Source organism: Plecotus auritus (genome assembly GCF_963455305.1).
Source record: "Plecotus auritus genome assembly, chromosome: 5".
Lineage (NCBI taxonomy): Eukaryota > Metazoa > Chordata > Mammalia > Chiroptera > Vespertilionidae > Plecotus > Plecotus auritus.
Window position 1 is genome coordinate 15,810,402 of NC_137776.1, and position 13,285 is coordinate 15,823,686.

Genomic DNA, 13,285 nt, shown 5'->3' on the forward strand with positions numbered 1-13,285 from the left:
ATAAAATCCTTTAATGAAGCTTCCATTGACCACAATGTCCAACTCTTTAACCTGCCATTCTAGGCCTTTCACAATCCTGGCCTCACTTGCCTGTACAACTTCCCACTTCTCTTCTTTTCCTCCAAACTAGAATGCTATTTCCCAAATGTCATGCTTTCTCAACTCCAAGACTTTGCTTACAGTCATCTCGGAGGTACTCTCTATCCACCTCTACCTACTGACACTCTATCCACTCTTCAAGCTCCAATGCTATCCACTCTTCCACAAACATTGGTTGATCCCTGATCCTAAAACAGTCTGCTCTCTCTTTAAACATCCACATGTCTTTGGTACTGCCCCCAACACATATACCACATGCTGCCTGTTCTTTCTGAAATGATGATAATAACATTTACTATATAATTTATCAAAAGTCTATTTTGTGCCAGTTACATCGCTTGATACTTTATATCTCTAACTCACACAATGTTCAATGTGAGTTCTATTATCTGCATTTTACAGACGAGAAACTAAGGCCCAAAGATATATAAGCTGTCTAAAGTCACACACCTACCCTACTGTACTTACATCAACTTGAGAACAGCAGTTCTACCCTATTTCATTTTTATAATCCTCCATTGGGCCTAGAAGTATGGCCAGGACACAATGGGTGCTTGATAAGTATTTGTTGAATGAACAACTGCATAGGGAGTATGTTTGCACAGCACTGACATCTGTAAATATAAAGACCACTCTGGGTTTTCTGATAAAAGCATATGTGAATTCATTATAAGCTCACTGAAGTAAAATTTGACATGCTTTCCAAAATATTATGTTGGCTTGAGCTTTTAAATGTTTTCTTGGTAGAGAAAGCTTGTAAGCTATTGAAACCAGGTTTAAAAATAACATGGCAAAGGTCAGGTAGCAAAAAACCTCACTCAGACCTTTTACAGAAACAAAAGCACCTAGGCTGTAGCTTAGCAGGTCTCCTTTTCCAGTGACTTCGAACTCTAGCTCTTTCTAATACCAGTAAGGAGATGTTCCTTTGAAATACCCCCAGACAATCCACTTAAAGCACTTTTCAGTACATCTCTGCACTTGTTTATTGTTTGCCACTTGCAAAATCATTGAGGCATTTGATGCCCCAAGATGTTTTCCCAGAAACCAAACTAAATATAAGCCTGGCACTTCAAATCTCAGATTGCTTTGTTATTGAAGGCAGTAATGTTATTATGCCCCTAGGTCAACCGCGGATTGAAGAGCCAAGGCTTTTGATTGGGAAACCCACTTTGTAAAACCAACAAGTTCCAATGTCCTGCTTTTAGAAACAAGACAGACTTCAGTTATGTAAGTGTCCAAAAATGCAGACTCCATGTTTCCATTTCCCTTTACCTCCATGGCAGGGAATAGTGATTCAAAAACAAACCGAAATGCCATTCAAATTATCTTCTTCCCAGGACTGAGATGAAGACGGTGAAAATTTCCATCATAACAACCGCATGTTGCTGGAATCAGCCTCCAACTGCAACAGGGAATAACTGACCAGTGTCCATGTAGGTGCCCCTGAGCAAAGCCAGCTGGCCTGGCTGAACATGTGATAGATGACAACAAAGGTAATGACACCCCCAAGGAGGTACACTGAGACCCAGATATGCAAAACGCCCACAAAGAGCTAGGGAAGTAGCTTTAGATTTAAAGATGTCATCAGCTCATATAACTACTTAGAATCTTCTACTTGAACCCGAGTAATGGTGGCTACATTTCCAAGCTCAATACAGAACTGAATTTAATCCAATTTTCTCACAAACTCCTCAAATTCAGGTAACCTGAGCAAATATCACTTGGCTTTCCTGAGAATAACCACCTTCACATTCATGGCTTAGAGTACAGTTTATAATTGCTTGATATGCTTCTTTTTAAAAATATTTTTATTGATTTCAGAGAGAGGGAGAGGGAGAGATAGAAACATCAATGATGAGAGAGAATCATTGATTGGCTGCCTCCTGCATGCACCCTACTGGGGACGAGCCTGCAACCCAAGCAAGTGCCCTGACCTGGAATCGAACCATGACCTCTTGGTTCATAGGTTGATGCTCAACCACTGAGCCACGCCAGCTGGGCGTTGATATGCTTCTTGATAAATACATGTAGTCACCTCACCAGAGAGAGGTGAATAAAGTAGCAGGACTGTTTTAAAGATGATGAAAGAGAGATCAAGATGACTCATCTATTGTCAAGTGAAGTTCCTAAGGGGAAGAAAAAAAGAGTTACTGGAACCCCTGTCTAATTACCAAGTCCTGTGAGCCACCCAAGTTCAATTACCTTTTGAATCACTTTTGTTAGAAGGACCACAAACAAGAAGTAAGGCTGAATCCAACGCATGTGTGAGCTTCTCAGTTTTGAGTTTATTCAGTGGGCAGAGGTGTAGCAATGGCAAGAACACAAATTTCTGACACCAGAAAAGGGTTCATGTCCTAGCATTGCCTTCTAAGCTGAATGACTTCCAGCAAGTCAGGCTGACTCAGTGCTTCTGGGCCCCTATTATCTGCAAAATGAAAATCCTGCCAAGGCCTGCCCACATCTACCTTAGAGAGCTGTGAAGCACAAATGTGGGTAATGCACGTGAAGTTCTTTGTAAAATCAAAAACAATTCCTATTCCTATTAGAAGCTAGCTGAATCCCAACCACACAACCACTTATACACAACAAGCATTTACAAGAGGATGGGCCAGGCCAAGAACCCAAACACTATGCTAGATGCTAGGAACACAAAACACAGCTCCTGCCCTCGAGTTAGCTAATGGGGAAACAACACAAAACTAAGTGTAAAAATGTGCTTCAACAGAAGTAAACAAAAGGTGTTACGGGAACATAAATAAGGACTCATTACTAATCTAGGGACAATAAAGGGTCTTAAGTAACAGAACACAATTAAATGACATAATAGTATGTCTTCATATAGATTACTTCAGTTGAAAGAAACCAAAGACAAAGGAAACAAACATACAAACAGAACCAGTGTACCTGCTCTAGGAATGGGGCTTCCGTCCTGAAGGTGTCCCAACAGTAATAGCTCCAGAGGTCCCACCCAGGAGTGAGCTCCAAGTGAACTAACAGCTGCACAGATGGGAGGCAAGAGTGCAGAGGGCTTCTTCACAAACTGTCCAAGTCTTTCTGACCCACAAACACACCTGCTCAACAGAAGTCCTTGGCTGGGTGTTACGGGAAATGAATAATCAGCTCACTTCCTGTTGACTTCAATTCCTTAGGTCATTGCAGCTGGTTAGCAGGAGGAAGACTACTTACAACTCTACCCTTCAAACAACAACCAGCTTATAAATTAGCACATATTTACAAAACTGCTTCCTGTGGGTATTCATAGTGAATGTACACAAGAGGCAATTAACTGATTTTTTTTTTTTCTTTCTCTGCTACACTGGAACAAGATCAAAAGGTGACTCACTTCTCATTTGAAAGGACAGATACACTCCGTGGTGATGGGCTGCATCCATGACCCCTCCCTTTTGGAAATAATCTGTGACAATAATGTTGGCTACAAAGGCAAAGCAAGGCTGGCAAAGGCAGACAAAATACTGTCTTTGGCCCTCAAAGATAAGGACAAGGTAAGGCAAAATAGCAGGATGAATCCTTGTTATTTTACTATGTACAACACGAAGGCCAGAAAACCCTCAGCCCATCATACGGGATAAAGGGAAAGTTTACAAGGTATGAAGGAGAAGAACAGTAGAAACCAGACTTTTGTCTCCAAATCTGGGTCTAAATTTCTTTTATTATGGACTACTATTAGTATGGAATGAATTTTTACAAAACAACCCTGCAGCGTGTAAGCATTCTGGAGTTGCGTTCTGGAACTCTGATTGGCCCATATTCCTTGACTGTTTTGATCAGACATTAGAATGATAGGCATATGATAGCTGGGACTCTAAGAGTTGCCCAGCATCAGACACTACTACTAAATTAGACTCTAAAAGTGTCCTGCAGAGGACTCCTTCAGTGTGGACAGACACGTGTTAAATGTGGGATGATGTACTTAATAAAATATTTTGAACAATAAAGATAGCTCTTATAATTCCTAAGCCAAGACCAAGATTGAAGAGTCACAGCTAATACTTACTGAGTACTTACTAAAGGGCAGTCATTATGGTAAGCCCTTTCTCTGCATTATATTGGTAAATCCTCACAACAACCCTACTAGAGAGCCGCTATTATCATCACCACTTTACAGATAAGGAAATCGAGATTTAAGAAGTAAAGTACATTGTTCAAGGTAATATGGCCAATAAGTGAGGGGAAGCAAGACTCTAACATGCACACATAGCCCTGGCCGCTGTGGCTCAGTTGGTTGGATGTCATCCAGTACACCAAAAGGTTGCCGGTTCACTTCCCAGTTAGGGCACATGCCCAAGTTGCAGGCTCCATCCCCAGGTTGCGAGCTCCATCCCCAATGGGGGGCATGCAAGAAGCAGCTGATCGATGGGTGTCTCGCTCTCACTTCCTCTCCCTCTCCCTTACTCTCTCTCTAATAATCAATTTTTAAAAATCTTTAAAATGCACATACAGTCCTATGTCACAATTCATAGTAAATTAATTGCTTTGAGATAATACAGCTAAAATTTTACACACATGATGCTTTGGATTTTAGTGTCAAACGCCAGCAACTTTAATGTTGATTTTTAAGTATTACTGTTTGTTAATCCCACAAACTCAGAAAGTTAATTGCTAAATGTCATCTTTATACCCAGGGAAATAGTTTATACTTAATTTACCAAAAAAAATCACCTCTGTAATACTTCTGTGTCATTGGAATGGTGGATGAGAGGTCCCTGAACAAACAGAATAAAAGGCTGTTCTCTAAATAGCTAACCTCAATTCTCTTCGTGACCTTGAACACAATATCTGGAATGCCTGCAAGGGTATAATAACTGACTTCATTTAGGCCAAACAAGTGCTTTTGCAAATGTTTGCATAGTCCTAATTGCACAAACCTTTTACTAATGTTTCCCGAAGACATCATTTTTCATTTAGCCAATAAATACCAACACTTGTAAAAATGTTTGCTTTTTAAAAACCTGGAAATAAGTGTTTGTGTCAAAAGAATTAAAAGAAATAGTTTCAAATCAGATGTGACTATAGATAATTCAAACACATTTTGAGTATTAAGGCATGTCCAAATAAACTGCCTCCTTCTAAAACCAACTTAACTTTTTTTTTGGTGGGGTGGGGTTGATGGGGGGTGAAATACCAGTGTATAAACAGAATAACAAAGTTGACACACAACTTTCAGTCTTATTTCTTAAATGTACTAGAAGACAATAAGCCCAGGGTTTCATATGACCCCACTACAGGGAAAATATAGGCATCATATCTAACCTTTCAATGAAGGGCAATTACTTTTGGATCAAAAGATCTGGAATTAGAACACCTGAGCTTGAACCTTCCATGCACTAGTACTAGATGCAGAATTCTGGGCAAGTCACTTGAACCTGAATTTCAGGTTCTACCTTCTTCACAGGTTGTTTTGAGGTGTGAATCAAATGATAGGATGTAGTACTCTGTGAACGCCAAAGCAGGGTACAGGATGGTAATTGGGGTTGTCTGTATGGTCCCAGGGAAAGGGTCACCATATTCTCTTTCATTTCCTTCCATTATAAACCAACTAACTGGTGAAGAGAATGGTGAGAGCAATGAGTTCAGGAAGCTCTGGGAAAAGGTTTTAATTTAGTCAAGGGTCCCTCCTGCACTGTTCAAGGCAGCATGAGTTGCTATGCATCGGCTTTTCTAGTGGTCCTGGAGTGAAGGGATTCCAGGGAGCAGGATGACTCAGAAGGAGTGTCTCTTCTTAAAGAAGAAAAAATAAATAATACCCTCCCTTGTCCCCCAAGTTCCTCCACAACGAGGACACTCCTCCCTCCTCCCTTTTTCTTCCAAGTTTCTTGAAATTTATCCTTTATATTTTCTGACTCCACCTCTCACCACCCATTCGTTCTCCCCCAGAAGCAATCTGGTTCTGCCCGGCTGAAACCACACAGGCAGGGGTTAACAATTTCCTTGTTGCTAATCCCAGGAGACTTCCCACTCCCCTCCTGACTGACCTCTCAGCAGTATTTGGCCTACTGAACACCCACTCTCTGCATTGCTCTCGTGAAGTCACTGACACAGTCCGTCTGGTATTTCTCCTTTATCTCTGGGTGCTCCTTCCAGTCCCTTCTAGGAGCTCCTTCCTCTGCCCATATCATAGATGATGGCATTCCTCCATTCCCCATGACCCTCCTAATAAGTTCCTCTTCCTGAATGGTCTTCTCTGTTCCTGTGGCTTCAGCTACAATGCACGTGGTAGATGAGGAACGGACTGTTCTGAGCTCTAGACTCACATATGCAACTGCATTTGGTTGTCTCCTAGTTCCTAACAGGCACAAAACCAAACTCCTCATCTCACCCTCAGCCTGCCCCTCCCCCTGGCATTCTCTGTATAGTGAAGGGCATCATCATCCACTCCAGAAAAATGAACGTCACCTTTGACCCTTCTGGCTCCCTCACCCACAACCACTCCAGATCAGCTGGTCATCCTGATTCTGCCTCTACAAGATCTGCAGAATCTACCCATTGCTCTCCTTCGTTACTGTCTTAGTTCAGACATCACCATCGTCTTCTGCCAGTCAATCTTGCCCTCCACGAATCCATTCGACACACTGCAGCCATTTCTAAAATTAAAACCCTGTTATCTTCTGGGTAAATCACACTCCTTAACATTGCCTGTAGGAGCTCATGGCCACTTACTCTCCTGGGCTTATCTCTTTAATCTCCCTCTCCACACACCTTCCTGCAACACACAGGCACACAACTTGGATGTCCATTTTGGTCGTCCCTATTATGTGCTCCTGTAGCGCCCTGATGTCTCAATTATCATACTTCTCACTCTGTGTAAAATGGCCTGATTACTCGGCTGTCTGCCCCACTAGATGATAAGCTTCATGAAGGCAAGAATGTGCCTATTTTGTTCAATATTGTATTTCTAGCTTCAAGTACAAGAGCTCTGTGCCATGGCACAAAACAAGTGTTCAATTCTTAAGTGTTTAATCAATGAATCCCTAAAGGCAGAAGAGAAATTGTTCTGGAAAAATTAAAGTGCTGATAAAAATGGACCTAGAGCACCTGGGAGGAGATCATTTAGCTAATTTCCTGGAGCATAAAAAGTGCTGGTTACATTTCTGATCTTTTCTAACCTATATGTTCCTGTTCTGTGACTGAAAATCTACATTTATAATCACATCTACAGACCACAAGGTGAAGTGGATATTAAGCAAATTCCCAGTTAGATAAATGTCCAAACGCAAACCAGATAAGGCAGAACAGGCAGCTTTAGTTTGTATTGAATTATAAATTGGTTACGCTAATCAAGATAACTGAACAAATAAATCTCTACCGCACTCAGGTGGCATATAACCTGGGAACCCAATTTGAAACACATAACTCAAATTAACAGTTAATGAGTATCTGGAAAACAAACAAAATGTTAATGAAAACAGCAAGCCTGATATCTCAATGCAATAGCCTCTACATTTTGACTTTGATTTCTGCTCATGACTCATGTTGCCATCAAGATTAATTACACTCATGGACCAAATAAAGTTCTTACCTTATTGTCAGTATGAAAATAAATTATGTGGGCTTTTTATTGTCTGTTTGGTAATATCTACAATGGCCAATGAAACAGAGCAAACATAATGCATGGAATTGACTACTGGTGGTCATTTTTATCACCTTCTTACTCAGTCCTCAGTCCTCTGAATTATTTAGCCTGCACCAGAAGCTCCAAACTAGCATATCATTTGGCTACTTATAAACCAAATACAAAATCTACCCTAATAGAAAAAGAAAAAAGCAATTCTTGCTAGATATCCCTCCAAATGGTTTAAGGGGTTAGCATTTCCCATGCAGAAAACCAGCATTTGGTTAGCAGCTATAGGTGTGGGAGGGTAGGGTAAAGTGAAAATAGGAAAGGGAGCAGTCAGTGGGAAAAAATGAAGGAGGAGTAGCTGTGGTCTGGTGCTTCTGGAAACTGTCTAGACCAGTGTTCGGCAAACTGCGGCTCGCAAGCCACATGCGGCTCACCAGCCGCGGTTTGCCGCTCTGTTGACTAATGAGTTTGCCGACCACTGGTCTAGACTCTAGAGCAGCCTTGGGCAAACTACGGCCCACGGGCCGGATCCGGCTGTTCTATCCGGTTCTCCTGCGCTCCCCTCCGCTCCTTTACTTTGAATTTATATTAGTTCACACAAACACTCCATCCATGCTTTTGTTCCGGCCCTCCGGTCCAGTTTAAGAACCCATTGTGGCCCTTGAGTCAAAAAGTTTGCCCACCCCTGCTAGAGAGAAGGGTATTCTAAAAAACCTGCCCATGCTTTCTATTAAAATCGGGTGTTTTGAAGCTAGTAATTAGAGTAGCACCTATCTACCTGCCTGCTTCGTAATTGATTTCAAGTACTAGGCTACACACATGATTAAACTGGAATAGAGCATATCAAGTATCTGATAAAATATTAGCTTTGGATGTTTTTGGGTTTTTTAAATGTATTTTTATCGATTTCAGAGAGGAAGGGAGAGAGATAGAAACATCAACGATGAGAGAGAATCCTTGATTGGCTGCCTCCTGCACACCCCACACTGGTGATCCAGCCCGTGCCCTGACCTGCCCTGACCTTCCGGGAATCGAACTGTGACCTCCTGGTTCATAGGTCAATGCTCAACCACTGAGCCACACCAGCTGGGCTGCTTTGGATACTTTTTAATGCAAATGTTGATAGCCTAGGTCCAGCTTGGTTTTCCTAGCCATAACATGCAGAGTTTTCATTTTTTTCTTTTTGCAGAAGGTTACATATCCGTCATAGTTCTTTATTTTCCACTTGTATAGGTAACCGAGGTCCATAGCCCAAAGCCTAACATCCATCTATGAAAAAACAAAGACTTTTAATAAAAATTCAACCATGTACCTTCTTTCCTATTATTTCAGTATGATATTCAGCGATCCTTCTACCACAAAGCTTTCACTGATCACTCTATTGAGAATAGTTATCCAACTTTATTTCCAACCTTTTAACAATATTTATTATTTCCTATTTCACAGTTTTTCTTTTACAAGAATCACTTTCTGTATATGGCCATACCACTGTGAACGTGCCCAATCTCGTCTGATCTCACAAGAATCACTTTCTGCCACGTATTTAAGTTACTTAATGGATTTTTATTTTCTCCATTGTTTGAACTAGACAATGTTTTAGATGCATTGTATTCCCCACAGCACAGAGACTTAACAGCTTTCAAAATAATGTTTACGGACCATTGTGATCATAAAAAACTACTACATGTTCATCGGTCAACATTTTGAAAATACAGAAAAGTATAAAAGAGGAAACAAACGATGCCTATTCGGCCTTCAGTGGCCCCTTTCTGACACCGGTAGATCTTTCTGGTTGTTTTTTCTTAAACATAGTTGAGGACATCCTGTAATACAGTACTCTATCCTATCTGTGCCCCATTTAACAATAATTTGTAAACACCTTTCCATAGTTAAAATTCTGCATAAATATCCTTTTAAATGTCTGTATAACACCATATCTTTTGATGACACCATAATTTGTTTCAACTGTTCCCTCCCCTGCTGTTGGGCATTTAGACTTGCCAATAACTGACTTTTCTAACCAAAACGTTTAAAACATTTGTGAAAATTCATTTTTAAAATATTTATCATAAGTTCCTTTGGATGGATTGCTAGAAGTGGAATTACTGGATCAAGGGGCAGGAACATTGGTGAAGTTTTTCATACATTGAACCAACGACCTTTTCAGAAAGGTGATAAACCCCTCACAGCTCTGAGAGTGTCTGCACCACTGCACACTTACTAAAGTGGAGAGCTATAATTTTTTAAAACCTATGTAAGCACAAAAGCTGGAAAAATGTACCTTGCTATTGGTTCAATTTCATTTCTTTGATTAACGGTAAGAGAATGCATGTTCATATGTCTACGCGCCATTTCATCTTCTCTTCTACGGATAGCCTGTTCCTGTCTTTTGCCCATGTTTCTGCTGGAGTCTGTATTTGTTTTCTATTGCTACGTAATTCATTTCCACAAACACAGTAGCTTCCCACAACACCCATTTTGTATCTCATAATTCTGGAGGTCTGAGTCTAGTGGGCTGGGCCGCATTCTCTTCTCAGGGGCTCGATCACAAGGCTGCAGTCAAGGTGTTGGCCAGGAGGGGCCTTTAACTAAAGGCTCGCCACAGAATCCAGTTCTGAGCCCAGTTTGTTGGCAGACTCCAGTTACCTGGGGCCCTAGGTCTAAGGTTCCAGTTTCCATGCTGGGCGACCCTCAGTAACTCGAGGACCCCCACATTTCTCAAGGTAGCCCCTGTTCCTTCGCAAGTGTCCCTTCCATCCTCAAAAGAGAAACAGCAGGGTCAGTCCTTCTCAGATACAAATCTCTGATTTGCCCAGGCAGAGAAAACTCTACTTTTATGGGCTCCTGTGATTACATTAGGCCAACCCAGATAAGTTCCCTTTCCTAAATTTAACTGTGCCATATAAAACACATTCAAGGGATATTTCATCATATTTAGACTCCAGGGACTAGGGCACGCAATCTTGGAATAGGGGCATTTTTAGAACTGTGCCTGCCATAGACTCTTAGGTATTATTTTTTTGTAAATTGTTTGTGCTCTTAATGATGTCTTAACTCCATACATTTGCCGAATAAACGAATCTTACGGATGACTGCCAGAGTTGCATTTTCACGATGGCAAAGGCAACTGTGGACGGGGCTGCTGTGTGCAAATACATAACTTTGCCAACACGGGTGCTTTTTTGAATGTGTAATTGTGGGGAAATGTTTACAATACACATTGTATAAAATATGACATCTAAATCCGTTTTAAGTGTACAGTTCAGTGCCGTTAAGTACATTCACACTGTTGTGCAACCAATCTCTAGAGCTCTTCATCTTACAAAACTGAAACTCCATACCAGGAGTTTTGCTCCCCGCCCCCCCCTCCCCAGCTCCTGGCTACCACCATCTTACCTTCAACATGGCTTTACTTTTATTTTATGTATTAACAAACACGCATATAACAATTGCTGCATGCATTGTCGAAGTACTTTAAAGATATTAACGCATTTATTCCTCATAGCAATCCTGAGATCAGTACTGTTCTTATCCCCATTCTACAGAGTAAGTAAAGTAGTAAGTAAATGGTCCAAGATCACAAATGGGAAGTCACCAAGAAGGAATTCAAACCCAATCTGGCTTTATAATTCCCGCTATAAACCACTACATTGTGAAAATATTCATTGAAAGGCAACCTCATCAGGCTTCAACAGTATTTCCTTGATGTGTACATTTAAAACACTTCTCTATGTGCAATGTAACCTAATATTCTTCCACTAACTAAAAGTTACATTATGTGACCAAAGAGCTACATGTCTCCTGACCTTTTAGCCCAATGATGGTTCAGGCATTTTCATGTGAAGTTAACGAAACAAACACGGTCTTGTTTTAGGTACTCCAATTATAACTTACATGTGGTAGTTTATAATAAAATAACTTATGAATGAATACCAATCACAATTCACTGTGACTGCTGAAATGAAAATATTACAGGGAAAAAAACAGGTGTTTCTCTTTTGCAAGGAGGAGAAAAGGATAAAAAGTTCCAAATAAGTTTACAGCAGCACATAGCTCAATCTCAGTTTCACCTGGGAAATTCAAGTATGTCCTGCTTTGCAAGCTACAAATCTAGATCAGTCTTGGCTTGTCATTCATGTGTGCGTCTCGGTAGTAGCCTATCTCGTTGGAGGAGGGGTCTGAAATTCCCTTATCCTGCTTTTTTTCGCTTAGTAATTCTCTGACAGAAGACCAAACCATGCTTGTCATCGGTTACACAGTTGCACTTATTTTACATTAAAAGTGAGCGGAGTCGACAGAAGGAACAATACTTGTGTCTCGGGAGCCCCAGCTTGATGTGAGTTCAAAGCTCTGCTGAGGTTTGGCTTCTTGGACCCGGGGGAGGCGGGGTGGGGGCCAAAGACAACGCACAGAACAGGACCAGCAATTTCACTGCCTTCTGCTTCTACCCCTGATCCATACAAATGAGCAGACAAGGCATCTGGGAATCTCCCCTCACCCATCACCCCTTGCATTTTAGTGCAGCCTCCAGAATGAAATAAAAAAACAGCGCATGGAAGAAACAGCGAGACCGCCGCTACCCCAGGGAGCTTCTCAGATATTTACAACCCTGTCATCCCCACCCCCGCCCCAGCGGCCAGCCAGGCAGCACAGAAGCTGCAGATGCTCACCTGGCCCCGCCGCTTCCTTCCCTTCACCTGCCGGGCCTGCCGTCTACTCCAGGCTCGGGCTGGGCTTCCAGACCCGCCCGACTCGCGGTGACAGCCGGCCGGTCTGGCCGCGAACCATCACCGCCCGGCTCTCTGTTTACAAGCGCTGCTCACGGTCCCACTCGGAAAAGCTTCCCCCCAGCAGCCCGGGCGGCGCGACCCGCACGCACAAGGTTCCAGGCCGTGAAGCAGAGGACCCCGCCGCCTCGCACCACACCCTCCAGCCTCCTACCTCTTTGTTTCCCTGCACAGTGTTCATCACACACATTTTGGAAGCAATGTCGTGTGCCGCGGAGTCTCCTCATTGCTCCTCCCCACACCCAAATGAAGTTTTGCAATTGGAAAATTTCACTTGGAACATACCAGGGCCTGGAGCCATGTTTATTTATTTTTATTTTGATTGTTAACAGTATTACAGATGTCCCCGCTTCTCCCCCATTGACCTACTCCAGCCGGCCCCGCCCCAGGCCTTCACCACCCTATTGTCTGTGTCCATGGGTTATGCATATATGCATACAAGTTCTTTGGTTGGTCTCTCCCCACCCAGCCACCCTCTCCGCCTTCCCTCCGGGGTTCCACACTCTGTTCCATGCTTGCATTGGACCCCTTTTTAGCAGCTCCCTAGTCGAAGAGAATGACTCAGGAAAGTTTTCTGAAACTAGGACTGTCAGACCTGGAGATTGCTTCTCATTTCAAGTTGGAGTTGAAATGAAAATCGGTTTTCACTGGCCTTCCATGTTGCAGCCAGGTGTTGAAAGGGCGTGGTTTTGAGGGGAGGTCTTCAACCCCCATTCACATTCGCAGCAAAACAGAAACACTGGCAGGTGAGCTAGGCGCTTCCTCGTGAGAGGCCCCACGTCCCCCCACCCATGGCGAGTGGGGCCACCTTGCAAGAGGA

The 13,285-nt window shown here is 42.4% G+C and overlaps 1 protein-coding gene across 5 annotated transcripts in view; it reads right to left on the bottom strand.

The window, feature by feature from the left end:
• Positions 1-12,630, bottom strand: part of PLEKHM3 (pleckstrin homology domain containing M3) — a 243,684-nt gene extending 231,054 nt beyond the window's left edge. For 3 of the 5 annotated variants that reach the window (XM_080667586.1, XM_080667584.1, XM_080667582.1), the window contains exon 1: positions 12,349-12,522. The gene's annotated coding sequence lies outside the window, so the exon portion shown is untranslated. Of the gene's footprint in view, positions 1-12,348 lie in introns of all 5 variants that reach the window. The other 2 variants (XM_080667585.1, XM_080667583.1) reach the window with 1 other exon arrangement.
• Between the last annotated feature and the right edge of the window lie 655 nt (positions 12,631-13,285).